We start from the raw sequence: 16,633 nt of genomic DNA on the forward strand, positions 1-16,633 counted from the left end.
AAAAAGTTTGGAACTCGACAAATAATGGAATTTGTATGCAACATTGCAGTCCCGAAATCGAGACTGCAATGTTTTTAACTTTTTAATTTTTTGACTGACCATAAACTACGCACTTCGCGAACTACTTTTTAACCGGCAACGTCGACTTTGCCGTCCATTTTTGAGAAAAGACATTTACAGACTTGCCGCTTGTGTAGGGATGTTGTGAAACGATATCAGACCTGTCAAGTTTCCAAATTCAACAATATTTTCTATTATTGGAGATAACTCAGAGATAAGTGACTCATATTGTATTGATTGCATCGTTATAATCTATGTATTATACTCGTAAAACCCATATCAAGCTACCGTTCGGATACTTGCATTATGTTTCAAAAAATATTACCTATCCATATACACCTTTTTTTTTTTTTTGATGACCCAGGGGGAATCCTTTATGGATCCCACTGGCCCGGGAGAAGCCTAGTGGGTATGTCCGACTCCCACGGACTAAACCCCCTGGGGTGTTCCGCCGCGTGCTTTGTAGACGGGGTTTCGGGAACTCGGTTGTAGACCTCCGATACCCCGTCGGCGTTGTTCTTGCGAACCCATTCTTTACGGCCGCTCTAGCAGCTTACTTCGTTGAAGGCTCCTCGGAACACTCGAGGGCCTTCCAGCTCGAACCTGTTCATGCGGGTGATGGAACTACCGACCCATCACCCGCTGGGTCCCGTTAAGGCGGCATTATCCTTGATGCGAAGGCTCTTCGCCGCCTACCTGGTCTCCTTCGGCGCTGAGGGAGCGAGTTCGCGTCGTCCTCGCGCGATCGCTCTGCCGCTTCCTTTTGCGTTAGAACAGTGACGCTAAAGGAAGCCACTGCCGCCCATGCCTCCTCACTGCTGATCATACGGCGTATTAGCGCCGGCAGTGAGAGGTCTCCTCCCACAGCCGCGGACAGCGCAGCGCGAGGCTCTGCCCATGCAGGGCATACCTCGCGCGTGTGCTGAGCCGTGTCCACGGCTCCTCCATCACAGTGGTGGCACGCTGTCGTCGGCTCTCTTCCCACCCTCTCACACAGGTACCAGCCGAAGCAGCCGTGCCCCGTTAGGAGCTGTGTGAGGTGGAAGGAGGGTGCACCGTGCTTGCGTTCGACCCATTCTTTCAGAACGGGTCGAACAGCGGCCACCAGGTCCCGGCTAGCTCCCGGGATCTCCAGACGCTCCGACCATTTTTCATATAGCACTTCTCGTGCTTCTTCCCGCCACTTGCGAACTTCTTGAGGGGCGGGCCAGTTTTCCTCCCTCCTTGCTGCCAGCACCCGCCAATAGACCGCGGACTGAACCTTGGCTTCAAGTACCCAAGGCGGGCTTCCGGCTAGCAGGCCGGCTGCTGCGTGCGAGTTTTCGCGATACGCTCTGGCCACCCTGAGAGCTATGGCCCGCTGCGGCCGACGCAATAGGGCCGCACTTCGAGTTCCCAGAGTGCCCGCCCATATTGGTGCCCCGTAAAGCGCCATTGAGCGCACCACGCTCATATAGAGCCGCCTGGAGGCTCCTCCTGGTCCGCCCAGATTTGGGAGGATCCGCCCAAGCGCTCCGGCTGCAGAAAGCAATTTCGGAGCCAAACGCTTGAAATGCTCCTCGAACTTCCATCTACTGTCGAGAACGAGTCCTAGGTACTTCATCGTCGACCCGACGGCGATGGAAATTCCTCCCACGGTAATTTGGGCTCCCCTCGGTGGTTTGTTCCGAGGCCCGTGGAAGACCAGAACCTCGGATTTGTGCAGTGCGACCTCCAGACCTAGCGCCCGAATCCTGTGCACCACGTGTGCAACCCCTGCTGTGGCTATATAGGCGGCCTCCCTGTAGGTCCTGCCGCAGGCCGAGACGAGGGTGTCATCAGCGTAGCAGGTAATGCTGACCCCCCGTAGAGTGGTCCCGCGTAGGACCCAGTCGTAACCGATGTTCCACAGGAGCGGGCCCAGCACCGAGCCCTGTGGAACACCGCACGCCATCTCCCGCCTCCCCCAGCCATCCTTAGTTGGGAATACCACAACGCGCCCGGCAAAGTAATCCGCCACTGTTATCCATCCATCCATATACACCAGAATCAACTCTAATTAACATATCTCAATGAAGAAAATATAGAAAAACAATAAATTAATGCTAAAAGCGTATCATGTGCATTCATTTCCCTACCCATTCTACGTGTATGGTTTACTAAGCGATACGAAGGTTGTTTGTTTGCACAAGATACAACTTGGAATGCGATGCGTCCTTCCTATGCCCTTATATAGGATTTTTGTTACAAAATGGAGTATTTAAAAATATGTATGTTGTGGACATTTGCATAGTTCACCTTAAGATTTGAAATACATAATCATTCAATGCCGTAGCTTAAATAGTCGACACTTGCAGTCTTTGATACGATTGAATTTTTGTAACTTTTTTCATTATGATGAGGTAAAAAAAGGTCTCCCGTCCCTAATATGTGTCAAAACCGGGTTTCAAAATATTTACAGGGTTTTAAATTAAAATTCCTACTTCTGTTCAAGTTTTCTTATTCTTAGGTTACAGATTTTTTTTAAACACCACAGAATTTCAAATGTATAGTGATAGTAATTTAAATTAAATAATCATTTATATCATATTATGTGTATGTTAAGCTTATTCCCATGAATCGTTTTCCAGTACAAAACGTTTTATTTTGTATGAACTAGTACAAAAGGGTTTTTTAAATCGTTGCATAAAGTAAACTCGAAATTTTAAAAACCTAAATAAAATTCATTCCAACATGTAAGAGTTTGCCTGCGATCGAACAGTATGATTTTGAAAATAATTTTTGTATACAATTGTATGGTAAAAATTGCGGGTGCCTAAATACTTTTGAGCGGTAGTGTACTTATCTAGTTCAGCCCTCTGCTCGTCCATTGAAATCAGTTTCATTTTTTTAAAATTTTATTTTATAGACCCTAGATCCTCCTGGAGCCCTGGATCCTAGTCCCTGTCCCTGGACCCTCCACTCTGGACCCTAGACCATAGACCCTAGAACCTAGACTCGACTCGACGGGACTCAACTCAACTTTTAGTCCGAAAATACAGAAAATTTAGTCGTTTCTATATTTTCGATATACCAAAAAACATTAGAAATCGATCGAATTGAAAATAGTAGAAATGAAATAAAATGGCACTAAATAATTTCCATACTAAATTGCATCTTTTAATACCACTTCCTTTCGTTATATCTTTGTAATTTTTGGAAATATAGCCGAATTACGCTCCCACGAAAACGATCTGATAAACATTTTCAATGTAAAAAACAAAGTTAGTATTTGCAAAGATAGATATAACTCCGTAATAGATGGATGCAGTCTAAGGAAAAAACGTGCCTCGAAAATCACGAAAATTTGATTCTCGATCAGATGGCGCCACTAGCTTCGGCCTACTCTCGTATAGAGGGCGTTGACGGTTTCGTTTGTTATTTATAATTTTAACGCATATCAGTGAAAGAACATGGGTCAAAATCATATAAAAATAATTAATGCAAATAAAAAAATCATTTATCCATATTTAAATACATTTTAACGTATTTTTATAAATCTTCATTTTTAGTTTTAAAGTATGTCGATAGATGTCAGTGATTTTACAGTGGGTTACAAAATTTAGTATGACAGTACCGCTCTATCTTATTATATCCTCTGGTATTTATTTGGTTATACATATATATGCATCTTGTAAAATATTTGTTATCTTGTCGTATCTGTATAGGAGCGCCATCTGGTGAAGTATGTTCGCAATACTGCGCGCACGTTGAGCTCACCGGGCGCAAAGCTCAAGGCAACGTTTGCTCTCTAAGTCGCTAGTACTAGCTATTTGCGCCAGATGGCGTGCAAGTTAACATTAATGAAATTGTACTTGCTTACATCAAAGATGGATATAACTCCGTAATAGATGGATACAGTCTAAGGAAAAAACGTGCCTCGAAAATCAAGAAACTTTGATTCTCGATCAGAGGGCGCTACTAGCTTTGGCCTACTGTCGTATAGATGGCGTTGACGGTTTCGTTTGTTATTTAACAATTTTAACGCATATCAGTGAAAGAACATGGGTCAAAATCATAAAAATAATTAATGCAAATAAAAAAATCATTTATCCATATTTAAATACATTTATCGTATTTTTATAAATCTTCATTTTTAGTTTTAAAGTGTGTCGACAGATGGCAGTGAATTTACTGGGGTTACAAAATTTACTATGACAGTACCGCTCTCGTATAAGTTACTCTATGCTTACATACAATTGCATACAAACAAAGACCTACCTATGTAACTCCGTATAGTCCGTATAGGATTTATACAATCTAAGGAAAAACCGGCCAAGTGCGAGTCGGACTCGTGCACCGAGGGTTCCGTAACGTGAGTGAAAGGTAAATTGCGGTTTACGATTTATGACGTATAAAAAAAAACCACTTACTAGATCTCGTTCAAACCAATTTTCGGTGGAAGTTTGCATAGTAATGTACATCATATATTTTTTTCACTTATCATTCTCTTATTTTAGAAGTTACAGGGGGTGTAAAATGTGTGGGGGGGGTGTCCCCCACACATTTTACCACTTTGGAAGTGCCTCTCGCGCAAACTATTCAGTTTAGAAAAAAATGATATTAGAAACCTCAATATCATTTTTGAAGATCTATCCATAGATACTCCATACGTATGGGTTTGATGAAAAAAATTTTTTGAGTTTCAGTTCCAAATTTATTGTTTTTTTTTTTTTTTTTTGTGTGAAAATCTTAATGCGGTTCACAGAATACATCTGCTTACCAAGTTTCAACAGTATAGTTCTTATAGTTTCAGAGAAAAGTAGCTGTGACATACGGACGGACAGACAGACAGACAGACATGACGAATCTATAAGGGTTCCGTTTTTTGCCATTTGGCTACGGAACCCTAAAAACGTGCCTCAGAAATCAAGAAAATTTGATTCTCGCACAGATGGCGCTACCACCAATACCAACCTTTGGCCTATTCTCGGTTAGATGGCGTTGATAGTTTCGTTTGATATATATACATATACATGATTATATGAATGAATTGAATAATATTATGTAAATCCAAATATGACGTGTAATATGAAATATTATTATAAATAAATGAGTATGAGTATACATTTTTTTATTTTTAGTTTTAATCGTGTGGCGATAGATGGCAGTAAATTTACTGTGACTACAAAATTTACTATGACAGTACCCCTCTATCCTCTATATATTCTATTTGCATACAAAGTGCAGTCTATTCATGAAAATGATTTAGTGAATGTACCTACTCAATTTCATGATAGGAAAAAACTACTTAATATGCTACTATAAGCTATAATTACTTGCGAGTAATAAATTGGTAATACCAAGGTTGAAGGTGCCTATCATAATAAGTATCAAATTATCAATACTTGTTGTTACCTCGTATGGAACATAATTGATTATGTTTGCTTAAGAGTTATGTTTCGCAATTGCCAATTCTTTTCAATTCGTTGACCTTGCTATAATTTAACACAAATAGATTATATAGGAAAGGATAGAGGGTTACTGTTATAGTCAATTTTATAGTCACAGTAAATTTACTGCCATCTATCGACACACGATTAAAACTAAAAATGAAACTGTATAAAAATATCGAAAAAAGTTTTTTTTATTTGTATTTATAATTTTTATATGATTTTGACACACGTTTTTATGTGTTAGAAATGTTAAATATGAAACGGGGTCGTCACCGCCATCTAGCCGAGAATAGGCTAAAGGTGTAGGCGCCACCTGTCCGAGAATAATTTTTTTTTTTTTTTCATTTCCGAGGCACGTTTTTCCTTAGACTGTATTCATCGTACGCGGAGTTACATAGGTCTTTGATTTAACACATGAGAAAACATTATAATGGGCTAGTGTTTGTATAAAAACCGGCCAAGTGCGAGTCGGACTCGCGCACCGAGGGTTCCGTACATATCACAATTTAAACAATATATTTTTATGTGAAACGTGAGTGAAAGGTAAATTGCGGTTTACGATTTATGACGTATTAAAAAAAACTACTTACTGGATCTCGTTCAAACCAATTTTCAGTGGAAGTTTGCATGGTAATGTACATCATATATATTTTTTTAGTTTTATCATTCTCTTATTTTAGAAGTTAGAGGGGGGGGTGGACACACACACATTTTACCACTTTGGAAGTGTCTCTCGCGCAAACTATTCAGTTTAGATTTTTTTTTATTAGAAACCTCAATATCATTTTTGAAGACCTGTCCATAGATACCCCACACGTATGGGTTTAATGAAAAAAAAAAATTCGAGTATCAGTTCTAAGTATGGGGAACCCCCAAAATTTTTTTTTTCTATTTTTGAGTAAAAATCTTAATGCGGTTCACAAATTACATCTACTTACCAAGTTTTAACAGTATAGTTCTTATAGTTTCGGAAAAAAGTGGCTGTGACATACGGATGGACAGACAGACAGACAGACAGTCATGACGAATCTATAAGGGTTCCATTTTTTGCCATTTGGCTACGGAACCCTAAAAACCGGGTGGGCTCTGTAACGGGAACAGTAAATAATTAAACTGTAGGCTTTACACCTCAAACTGACCAACATTGTTCAGCGACTTTAATTTAAAAAAAAAAACTTGTGTTTTGATTTTTAGTGCACTGGAAAATTTATACTAAGACGCAATGAATTTTTGTTACCTATGTTTAAGGCGTGACAAGCAACACCAATTATAATGATGATCTAGCGTTCATTGAAGATAATAATTAATTTGTATAATAAATAAGAAGTCTAAAGAGTTCCTAATCTTTAATAAAAGTTGTTAAACAAGGTCGCGGGTTCGAACTCCGGCTCGTACCAATGTATACGATAAGTTCCGAAAAACTGGAACTTATTTACGAAATATCATTTGATATTTGCCAATCGCTTTTCGGTGAAAGAAAACATCGTGAGGACACCGGACTAATCCCAATAACGCCTAGTTTACCCTGTGGGTTGTAAGGTCAGATGGCAGTCGCTTTCGTAAAAAGTAGTGCCTACGCTAATTCTTGGGATTCGTTGCCAAGTGGACCCCAGGCTCCTATGAGCCGTGGCAAAAAGGCGGGATAACGCAAGGAAGATGATGATGATGTTAAACAAAAGTTTTATCGGTTGAGAAGTACAATGAAATGAAATGAAAAACTTTATTTCACACACATTAGGTATCCATAACATTGATAAGTAACAAATAATAAAACAAAAACAAAACCACAAGGATAATGTTAAGGGGCCCACTGACTATCAGTCCGCCGGACGATATCGGCCTGTCAGTTGTTCGGAACTGTCAAATTTTTGTTCTAACTGACAGGCCGATATCATCCGGCGGACTGATAGTCAGTGGGCTCCTTTAGTAAGGGCTAAAACAAAAACTAAAAATAATTACCTATCCTAACTGCGCAGACTAGGCAACCACAATACAACACACACACATTATTATTATTGTACACAGTACAATACGAGTATATTATTATATATTAATAATTATTTGCTCGAGTTGCAGGGCCCTAGTGGATAAAAAACAAACATTAACGTTTTCATATAAGGTAGAGCCTAGTTTATTACTTCCTGATTTATCTCAATTACGCGGTGACTCGCTATGTCTGTCTGATTATGTCTTACTCGTATGTTATGGATCGTGGAGCATAGCATAATCTTGTAGACAAGTTTAATTTACTTCATTATTTATATAGATTGTTGGTTTACTTATAGATACTATAAACAGAGGTTAAGTACCGTATCACAGAATAACGAATAGTACATAACTAATCACAAAAGTCAGATTTAGGTATAAAATTATACCTATACTCGCCGCCTGCAAGCAAAATTGAAACTTATAACCGCGCACAAACCGTGAATCTTCTTTGCGCGCCGCAGTTTTATGACCGAGCTGTGAGTGTCGGCACGGGGTTGTCGCTTGACAAGTTTTTTGTACCTATACCCTATACCTACAAATTTATTATTTTTAAGTTAAATATGTAGGAATTACAAACGTTGATTCTGTAAACATAAAAATTTTATCCGGAGATAGTCTGATTCTCACGGAAGTAGGTATGCCTCAGCCGTATTCCTTTGAAAATATGTCGGTCAGTTCCTAATAAGTAATATTGTTTCTTTCTAGGCAACCAATATTCAATAAATTAAGGATGTTTAGTACAGATATTTTTGCCCTTGACTGTACAGTCTTAATATCAGTCTCAACTCAACCACGCGAGGGTATAAATGGTACAATACACTAAATTACATTTTAACAGTACGTAATAGCATAGAGTAACTGATACTAGAGCGTTACTGTCATAGTAAATTTTGTAACCCTAGTAAATTCACTGCCATCTGTCGACACACTTTAAAACTAAAAATGAAGATTTATAAAAATACGATAGAATGTAGTAGTAGTAGTAGTAAACTCTTTATTGTACAAATATACACATTAAAAATTACATGGTACAAATAATAAGATGTACAAAGGCAAGGATGTACGATAGAATGTATTTATTAAATGATTTTTTTTTATTTGCATTAATTATTTTTATGATTTTGACCCATGTTCTTTCACTGATATGCGTTAAAATTGTTAAATAACAAACGAAACCGTCAACGCCATCTATACGACTGTAGGCCAAAACTAGTAGCGCCCTCTGAACGACAATCAAATTTTCTTGATTTTCGAGGCACGTTTTTTCCTTAGACTGTATCCATCTATTACGGAGTTATATCTATCTTTGGTAATAGGGGCTTAATACACTCTATAACTGCTAACTAAACATCTAATACCTACTTAATATAAAATCTAGAACACTATATGAACATTGCTTAAGTGAATTATTCTCATTGCTAAACCTATTCAATTCACATATTCCTGTAGTCATATTTATGTTTATAGTCTATCTCATATATACTGACATGTAATAATTATTTTATAGTAGTTGTTACACCTACTCGCTAAATACGGAACTTAATGTATAAAGTACAGTTATAAATGTAGACTATGTGAAGCTACGTCCTGTGTGTTTAAACGCAAGCTTTTTACGTTTCCTGTATTTAAACATCTTATCCAGGAAATTAGGTATTACAACTGTTCCACTAACAGTCATTTCCAACTTTCCAAAATTCAACTTTAAATAAAGGTCATAAAGTCGACATTGAAATACACTATTGATCAGATTCGAACTGGCTATCATTACGCACTTTGCCTTAACCAATACAAAGGCCGCAGTTTCGCGTCTTATTTTAATTAATGGTGACTGAAAGAGACAGGACATACATTATGTCTGCGCTATGTATTGAATCTTCTGTCCTCTGTATAAGGTTTAAATTTATGAACTCATATTAAGACAGGCCATTTACGAGGGCAGATGGCGTTGAAGTCTTTTGTATAGAAACTGGTTTGACAATTTTCTTTTTCTCTTTAAAGGTAAGTAAATAATTAATTATGTTAACGACTTTATAACGATAGACAATAGCTAGACTTAGTTTTTTATTGAACGTAAAACACAAGTTTAAAGCTATGACTTACAACTTAGTGACCTAAATCATTATTGATGTGAACATACTCATACGGATAGCAGCAAATACGTTTAAGTACTAACATTCATCATAAATCTACCGTTAGTTTCGAAAAGTTTGTGTCTAGTTTCGATATTTGTGGGTTGGTTTGGTTCAGGATTAACAGCAGTCAGTAATTAGCTATTCATGAAATTGAACTAATTAGCTATTGCTCATAAAAACGGTGCTTCTTAGTGTGAGCTAATTTTCACCATCAGAGCATTCCATGTTAAGTCAACCGGGGTAAATGTTTTCTCTAAATGATGATGAAAAAAGATGGATGCAGTTAAATGCTATTTCATCGTGGATGCATTCAGTTCACTTATTCTGAAGAACATACAAAGATTCAAGTCGAAGTCTACTACTACTTTAGGCGCCATTCATTTATTACGTAAGGCTATTTTGGGGGGTGAGGCGTCGACCGTGTCTTATTTTTTCTTACAGGGGGTGGGAGGGAGTCTTGATATTTCTTGCGTAAGATCACAAAAATTAAATATTAAACAGGGGGGTGGGGGTCGGCTTATTCTTATTTTTTCTTACACAGGGGAGGGAAGGGCGTCAAAATCTGTCAAAAATCGTCTTACGTAATAAATGAATATTTCTTTCATTTAGGTATTATTTAACTAGCTTCCACCTGCGACTTCGTCTGCATGAGATGATGACTCATGATGATGATTGAGAAATAAAAAAAATATAAAAAGGAAGGATCCGTCAAACTATAATATCCATGCCAAATTTCATGTAGGTAATAAGTCGATTTTGCGGTTTAAGCGTGAAGAGTCAACATCACCATCATTCCACGCAGACGCCGTCGCCACTACGAACTTATTAGGTACCTAATAAATGAAATGTGTTAGCAGGATACGTCCATTTCAATGCTTTATAACTAAACATGTAGGTATGACTGACGCAAATGCAAAGATTCCGGCAACGCTTAAATCCCCAATTACTTTTATGGACAAGCAACATAGGATAAGTAGCATTATTTTTAAAATGATGTGCACCTTTCCTGTTTTATTCAATGACTAGCTAGTCGAATTATCCATTGTTTGACTTAGCTACAAGTTGGTTTATGTTTCGATATGAGCATTCTCATCGTAGTTTTTTAAATGCTTTTTACACACGCCACGCTTGTTGATTTGATTTTACGACCTCCGAACAAGGTCTTCTCTAGTTATGGCAAAAAAATACTTGTATTATAGGTATAATAAAATTCACTGCTTTTTGCATCAGTGTATTAACTATAGTGGCTATACTGGCTATGAACTATGATCGCCCAGCTAATGAAGCATACATTACAGGTTCAGTCCCTGCCCTGAGTAAAATTAAATGTACAGCAAAGATCACTTAAAGTTACTGTACCTGAGTACTGTGTATGTGTGGGTGTCGTATAATACGACTCCTACGTGAGTTCACGCACAAACAAAAGAACAACTCTATGGTTTCCAAACGAGAACGTGTTCCATATACAAAACTTCTTCAACTTCGCTGTTTGGTCTAGTTCGCCAGTGCAGGTTCATTGTTCGGCGGGCCCCTACACGTGAATCGTCGTAAACGCCAGGCGCTTGAGGTTTTTTGTGGCAACATTTGGCCCTCGTCCAAGCTGAGTTTTTGTCGAGTCGTCACCGGTCGCTTACGTCATTTTAGTCTTAGGACACGTTTTGTTGTTGGCGTTCGAGTGAGTCATGTTGGTACTGTAGTCGATGTAGATATCGATAAATATATAGAGCCCTTATGGCCCTTAGATATGTGTATTGTTTGTTTGATGCTATAAACCTAAATCGACATAGCTACCTACAAAGTGCGCTGTGTGACGATCTCTGTGAGTCATTAGGTCATGAATGTTTATATGATAAGCACGTTTTTCTAACAATTGAAAATTTTTTAGCCCGCTCGTGTCAGTCATGATAAATGTATCATTATTAATGTCATTAACGGGTCTAACGCAATTAAATTTCATTATTTTACCTTTTTTCCGACGTCTACTACTACTAATGTCGGGTAGTTTAGTGTTGTTTACCAATATTTCAATTGACATTTTGCTGGGACGTCAGTCTTCCGTGACCACAGCTAGTGCAACCTAACTGAAACGTCGGTAAAAAGGTGAAAAATAATGAAATTTAATCGCGTTAGACCCGTTTAAAGTGTTAAAATGTATCATTGACAACTTTTTTCCCACGATTAGACTCGTGCAAAATCCACTCATCTTTATCTCCAAAGATAAAATAAGCCGCAGCACATTTCATAATCTTATCTACATCTGTTATATCTGTGTTGATGTTATGACAAATAAATAAAATCAATTTAAAAGTGGAAAAAATACTGCCTTGGGTGAGACTTGAACTCACGGCCTCTAAGCTTAATAGCATCGATCGCAGACGTTTCTGCTTGTTAAAAATTAATTTAAATAAAATCAGTTTAACAGTCAGCATATTGTGACACTGAAAGATCCTTATGTCTTCTTAATATGTCTCCTTGACTAGACAAAGGATAGATCAACGTTTATTTTACTTTAAGATTGAATACAAATGGTTCTTGAACAATGATGTTCATGATTGAATTGGTTGTTATACTAGATTGACATTGTGAACATTCATCCCAATTAACTTTATTTACGTTTATGCAACAGCGTTATGATCTATTTCCTACACCCACTAGAACCTTCGCATGTAATGTAATGCGCTTGGTATCGACATCTCAAACAATCGAACACTAACACCACCCTAGCAGCGCACGGCGAGCGCAACAGTCGGCCGGCCGGCTCCCTGCGCACATCCGCTTAGCGCTGCCCCGCGCACCACGAAACCGACAAGCGATTTTCAAAATTCGAACAATAACCTTCCATTTTTGAAAACCGTGCTCCAAACGCATAAAAACAATTGCTGTCTGTGGCTCTTTGGTTTTTTCGAGTACTCTTTTTTTTATGTTAAACATTTTGTGAATGGCCAGTGTTTGAAGTGCTGTTTCAGTTGGTGTTGCGATTTTTTTTTAATTTTGTGAACCGTGATCCGAACCAAACCGAGGGAGCCTTCAATGAAGCCTTATTCGGACTTTTTCACATACTAAAAGTAAGTACTTACATAATTGGATATTGTTGGATAAGCGGCGTAACATGATTCTTAGAGTTAAGCCTGTAAGTTACTTATTGAGGCACCTTTGTGAAGCCTTAATAGTGGCTTTGATTCATGCTTTAGCCATTTCGAGTTTACGGAAACAACATACCTATGCACTGGGTGCTTACGTTTCTTTGTTCGGAAACCACATCCTGAGTTTACCATGGCTTTACCCACATAGATTTATTTCATTTACATTTTGGTACCTAATATTAACAAAAATACATATTAGAGTAGTTAATTTGGCAACAAGTCGGTACAATAAAATAGATGTAGGGTAAGACCTCCAGTGAATGAACACTTAAGCAATTATCCAAGTTTGAAAAATCATTTCTCAGCATTCATTAATAATTTGAATAATTACTTGCAATTTAATCAATCCTCAATTAATAATTAAGAAAGTAATTTCTGCGATTTTATATTACTTTCATAGTTTTTGAGTTATAACATTATTTATCAAAAAGTACCCAAAAACCTAATTAATGAACATGAAAACTAGTGAATGGACACCGCAAAATCCAGTGAATGAACATAATTTCGATCTTAGAGAGAGATCTTAGATATAAAAAGACATTTTCAACACAAAACCCGTTTCCAGCTCTATTCTAGTAGGTATAGCGAAAGCGTTCATATCTTTTTATCCCCTCTATTTGATATTACATATATAAAAATGTAATAAAATCATGGTTTTTTTTTTTTTTTTTTTATACCACGTCGGTGGCAATCAAGCATACGGCCCGCCTGATGGTAAGCAGAAAACAAGAAACAACGTGCATATTTTGATGAAAAAAGGTCAGGCTCAGCAAATAATGCTTAAAATAATAGAGTTTTCATTCCGTTGTTCGTGGTTATATTGTTCATACATAGAATTAGTAGAAACCCAATGAATGAACAAGCCAAATTTTGTACTATTCATACATAGGCATGAAAAATCTAGTAAATGGACTATGAAAAATCTAGAAATTTGGTTTGTTCCAATACTGGCTGAATGAATCAGAATCGTTTTCTATGCAGAATCACAAAAAACAAACTCAATAGGTACCATTTCGTTTACATATAAATTTAGAAAGAAATGAAATCTAGACGACACCAGTGAATGAACACACCGTTAATTTACTGGTTTCAGAATATTTGATCAGCCAGTAATGGAACACTAAAAAATAAAGACTTAATCGCATAATACGCCAACAAAGTGTGCATTTATAGAAGGTTGAACTCTTAATCTATCTAAATAACTAAACTTTGTACAGGTAAACATTAAATAAGCACTTCATATGTTGCTCCAAACGTACACTGTACTTATCTGGGATCTAATTTTTCCATACAAAACTTTAAATTAATTTAAAACCAGAAACACGTAAACTTCAAACGCCAGTCACATTCAATCTGGTTGAAAATAAATTTATCACGGGTTGCCATTGCATAGGAAATAAAGTTGTTTATAAGAAAAAAAAAATACGACGTGGTAGAAATTGCTATATTTATTATTTTAGACAAAAAACGTGAATTTGTTCATTCACTGGGGGGTGTTCATTCACTGGTGGGTTTACCCTAGGCAGGTACCTTACCTACTTACCTAAACTTTATGTTATCGTCTACACACTTATCAAGTAATGTTTAAACGTTTATAAGATTAGTTCGCATTGTTTAAGAAAAACAATCAACCTAACAATCTGTCCCTATATAGCAACTTTTGCAATTAGTCTGCATATCATATATTAAATTGTCGGTAGTCAATAAGGAGCCACTTCAATAATGATTCAATTAGAAATCGACCTTATCGACTACTGACTATGAATGTACGTTTGTCTGAAAACATCATAATATGTGAATATGAAATCCGCGATATAAGTACACACATGAAATGGGTGAAATTTGAACTGAGGAAGCTAAAACCTCACGATTAAATAGTTACCAATGTAAAGAAGCTTTCAAATTTCAAAATCTGTAAAGCCTACATAGATAATGAGAAGAAAGGATTAGACTGGTTACTCTGCCACTAACCCTAAGCTGCCTGGGTCCTGGGTCTGAAAAAACTAACAAATAATTATAGAATTTACACATAACAAAAGCTTACAGATTAAACATGGAATAGCTTTTTGATATAGATAGACAATGTCTATCTTAGATTTTGTAAGAAGATCATATCCTCATACATACAGTTCGCTCACGAAGTCCGAGGAAACGAAATGAAACCCCATTTACCCTGTCTAATGCCCACGCTGAGTGCATGTAACCTCGCGCTTTCCTGAGCCCGTGAACTTAATCTACGGACTCTATCCGCGAACGCGAACTATTAGTATACATACAGAATCTCGGAGGAAAACGTGATCTAAAGAGAATCCCATATAAAGTCGCAGGCAATGGCTCGTAGTGAACTGTCTAATTTGCATGGTGAAAGGTAAAGGGATTTCATAGAGACAGTTATTTACATCGTCATAATGGCGTGAGCTTGCGCGGTTTTACTCGAGTATTAACAAGAAAAATAAGGTTTATATGCCATTAAAAGTATGCTATGTGTATAAGTAAGATAAGTATTATAACATGAGAGCAATAAAGATATTCTATTCTATTCTATTTGTAAGAAAAGAAGACGAAAAATGGGACTAAAGCCATTGGCCGTACAATATACCTAAATGAAATAAAAATTGCCTTGTGAGGTGCTGAGGTGTTACTCTGCGATATGCAAGACACGGAATTCTTTTGTCGAGAGATTCGGGGTTGTTAAAGGTCGAAAACGCATATGGGCTCTTCTGGTATTGCTTATATCAAGGACTAGCTAAAGAAAAAGTTCAAAAAGAATAATTTGTATTTTTTAACCATTATCATTCGAATCCAGGGTTTGTATCCTGACCTCTATTTTGCTACGATCATTTAATGGCTCTACAAACGTTCTCAAACTTTTAAAATCCGGGCTGACGTAATGCCAGACCCGGCCATCTTGTTCAAGACTAGTATTGTTACAGAGATCGTGCTTTAGACGCGACCCAATGACTTATCTCGGCTATTGTGTTCTGATTTATTGCCCACCTAGTTTATTTGACTGTTATTATATATTAGGAAACAGTTTTTTCGATTGACATCAAGTAAGTTTTAGTTGAGTGCAATTTTACACTTGAGTTTTTTAAAGTATGTTTTCACTCTTATCAAAGAAAGACAAGTGATTTTGTGGGACAAGTGCACTATAGAAATATAAGTAGAGGGTATAAGAGTACAAACAATTCTCTCCAGTCAGGTGTATAATGTGGGCCTACCGCCTATGGTATAAGAGGACCCTTACCTTTACTTTCATTTGACTGGCCTGATCTAATCTAACGTAGATACTTGGTGATATACACTGTGGTCTGACAATAAATGTTTTCATTTCATTTCATTTCATTTTTACATATTTTTAGTACAATAGTCGAGTCTTGGAGACAAAAGAAGTAGGCGCGTGATGCTGATTGATGCATAAAAGAGTTACCTACCAACTTATAAAGACGTACTCGCTAAACGAATGTTAAGAACTTGGCCCATTAATAATTAATTCAATTTATAATTACTACGAAATCTCGTAAATGAGAAACCCCGAAGCGTTCATTTGTTAATTCTATAGTGTTGCAACGTGGAACACAAACCCCATGGCTCAGAACTATCGGAGCCATCGGACCGTGTCCCCACCTGCCCGCGCGGATCAATATGGCATCCGAAAGCTTATCTAAATCGCAGGTAATTAGGGCCAATAAAATTTTAGCAATAAGTAATCCAGCTATACTCCGATTAAGATGTCTAACAAAGCAACGTGATATTGTCAGTAACTGCAAAGTTGCGTTTTGGTACGCGTCACTGCATTGCAACCTGTCATGCAATTTGTCTATTTTTTAAACGATTGCCAAAGGAAGGCAGGCAAATCAAGGCAAGTGATACATACCCCCCTAGAAGAATAATA

At 37.5% G+C, this 16,633-nt stretch overlaps 1 protein-coding gene across 3 annotated transcripts in view; it reads left to right on the forward strand.

The window, feature by feature from the left end:
* The window catches only part of LOC134743602 (uncharacterized), a 137,455-nt gene that overhangs the window by 50,673 nt on the left and 70,149 nt on the right, over window positions 1-16,633 (forward strand). Inside the window, exon 1 of one of the 3 annotated variants that reach the window (XR_010128033.1) lies at window positions 12,513-12,660. The exons of the other annotated variants lie outside the window; for them this stretch is intronic. The gene's annotated coding sequence lies outside the window, so the exon portion shown is untranslated. Of the gene's footprint in view, window positions 1-12,512; window positions 12,661-16,633 lie in introns of those variants that run through there. 3 annotated transcript variants of the gene reach the window in all.

This window comes from Cydia strobilella, chromosome 8 (assembly GCF_947568885.1).
Source record: "Cydia strobilella chromosome 8, ilCydStro3.1, whole genome shotgun sequence".
NCBI lineage: Eukaryota > Metazoa > Arthropoda > Insecta > Lepidoptera > Tortricidae > Cydia > Cydia strobilella.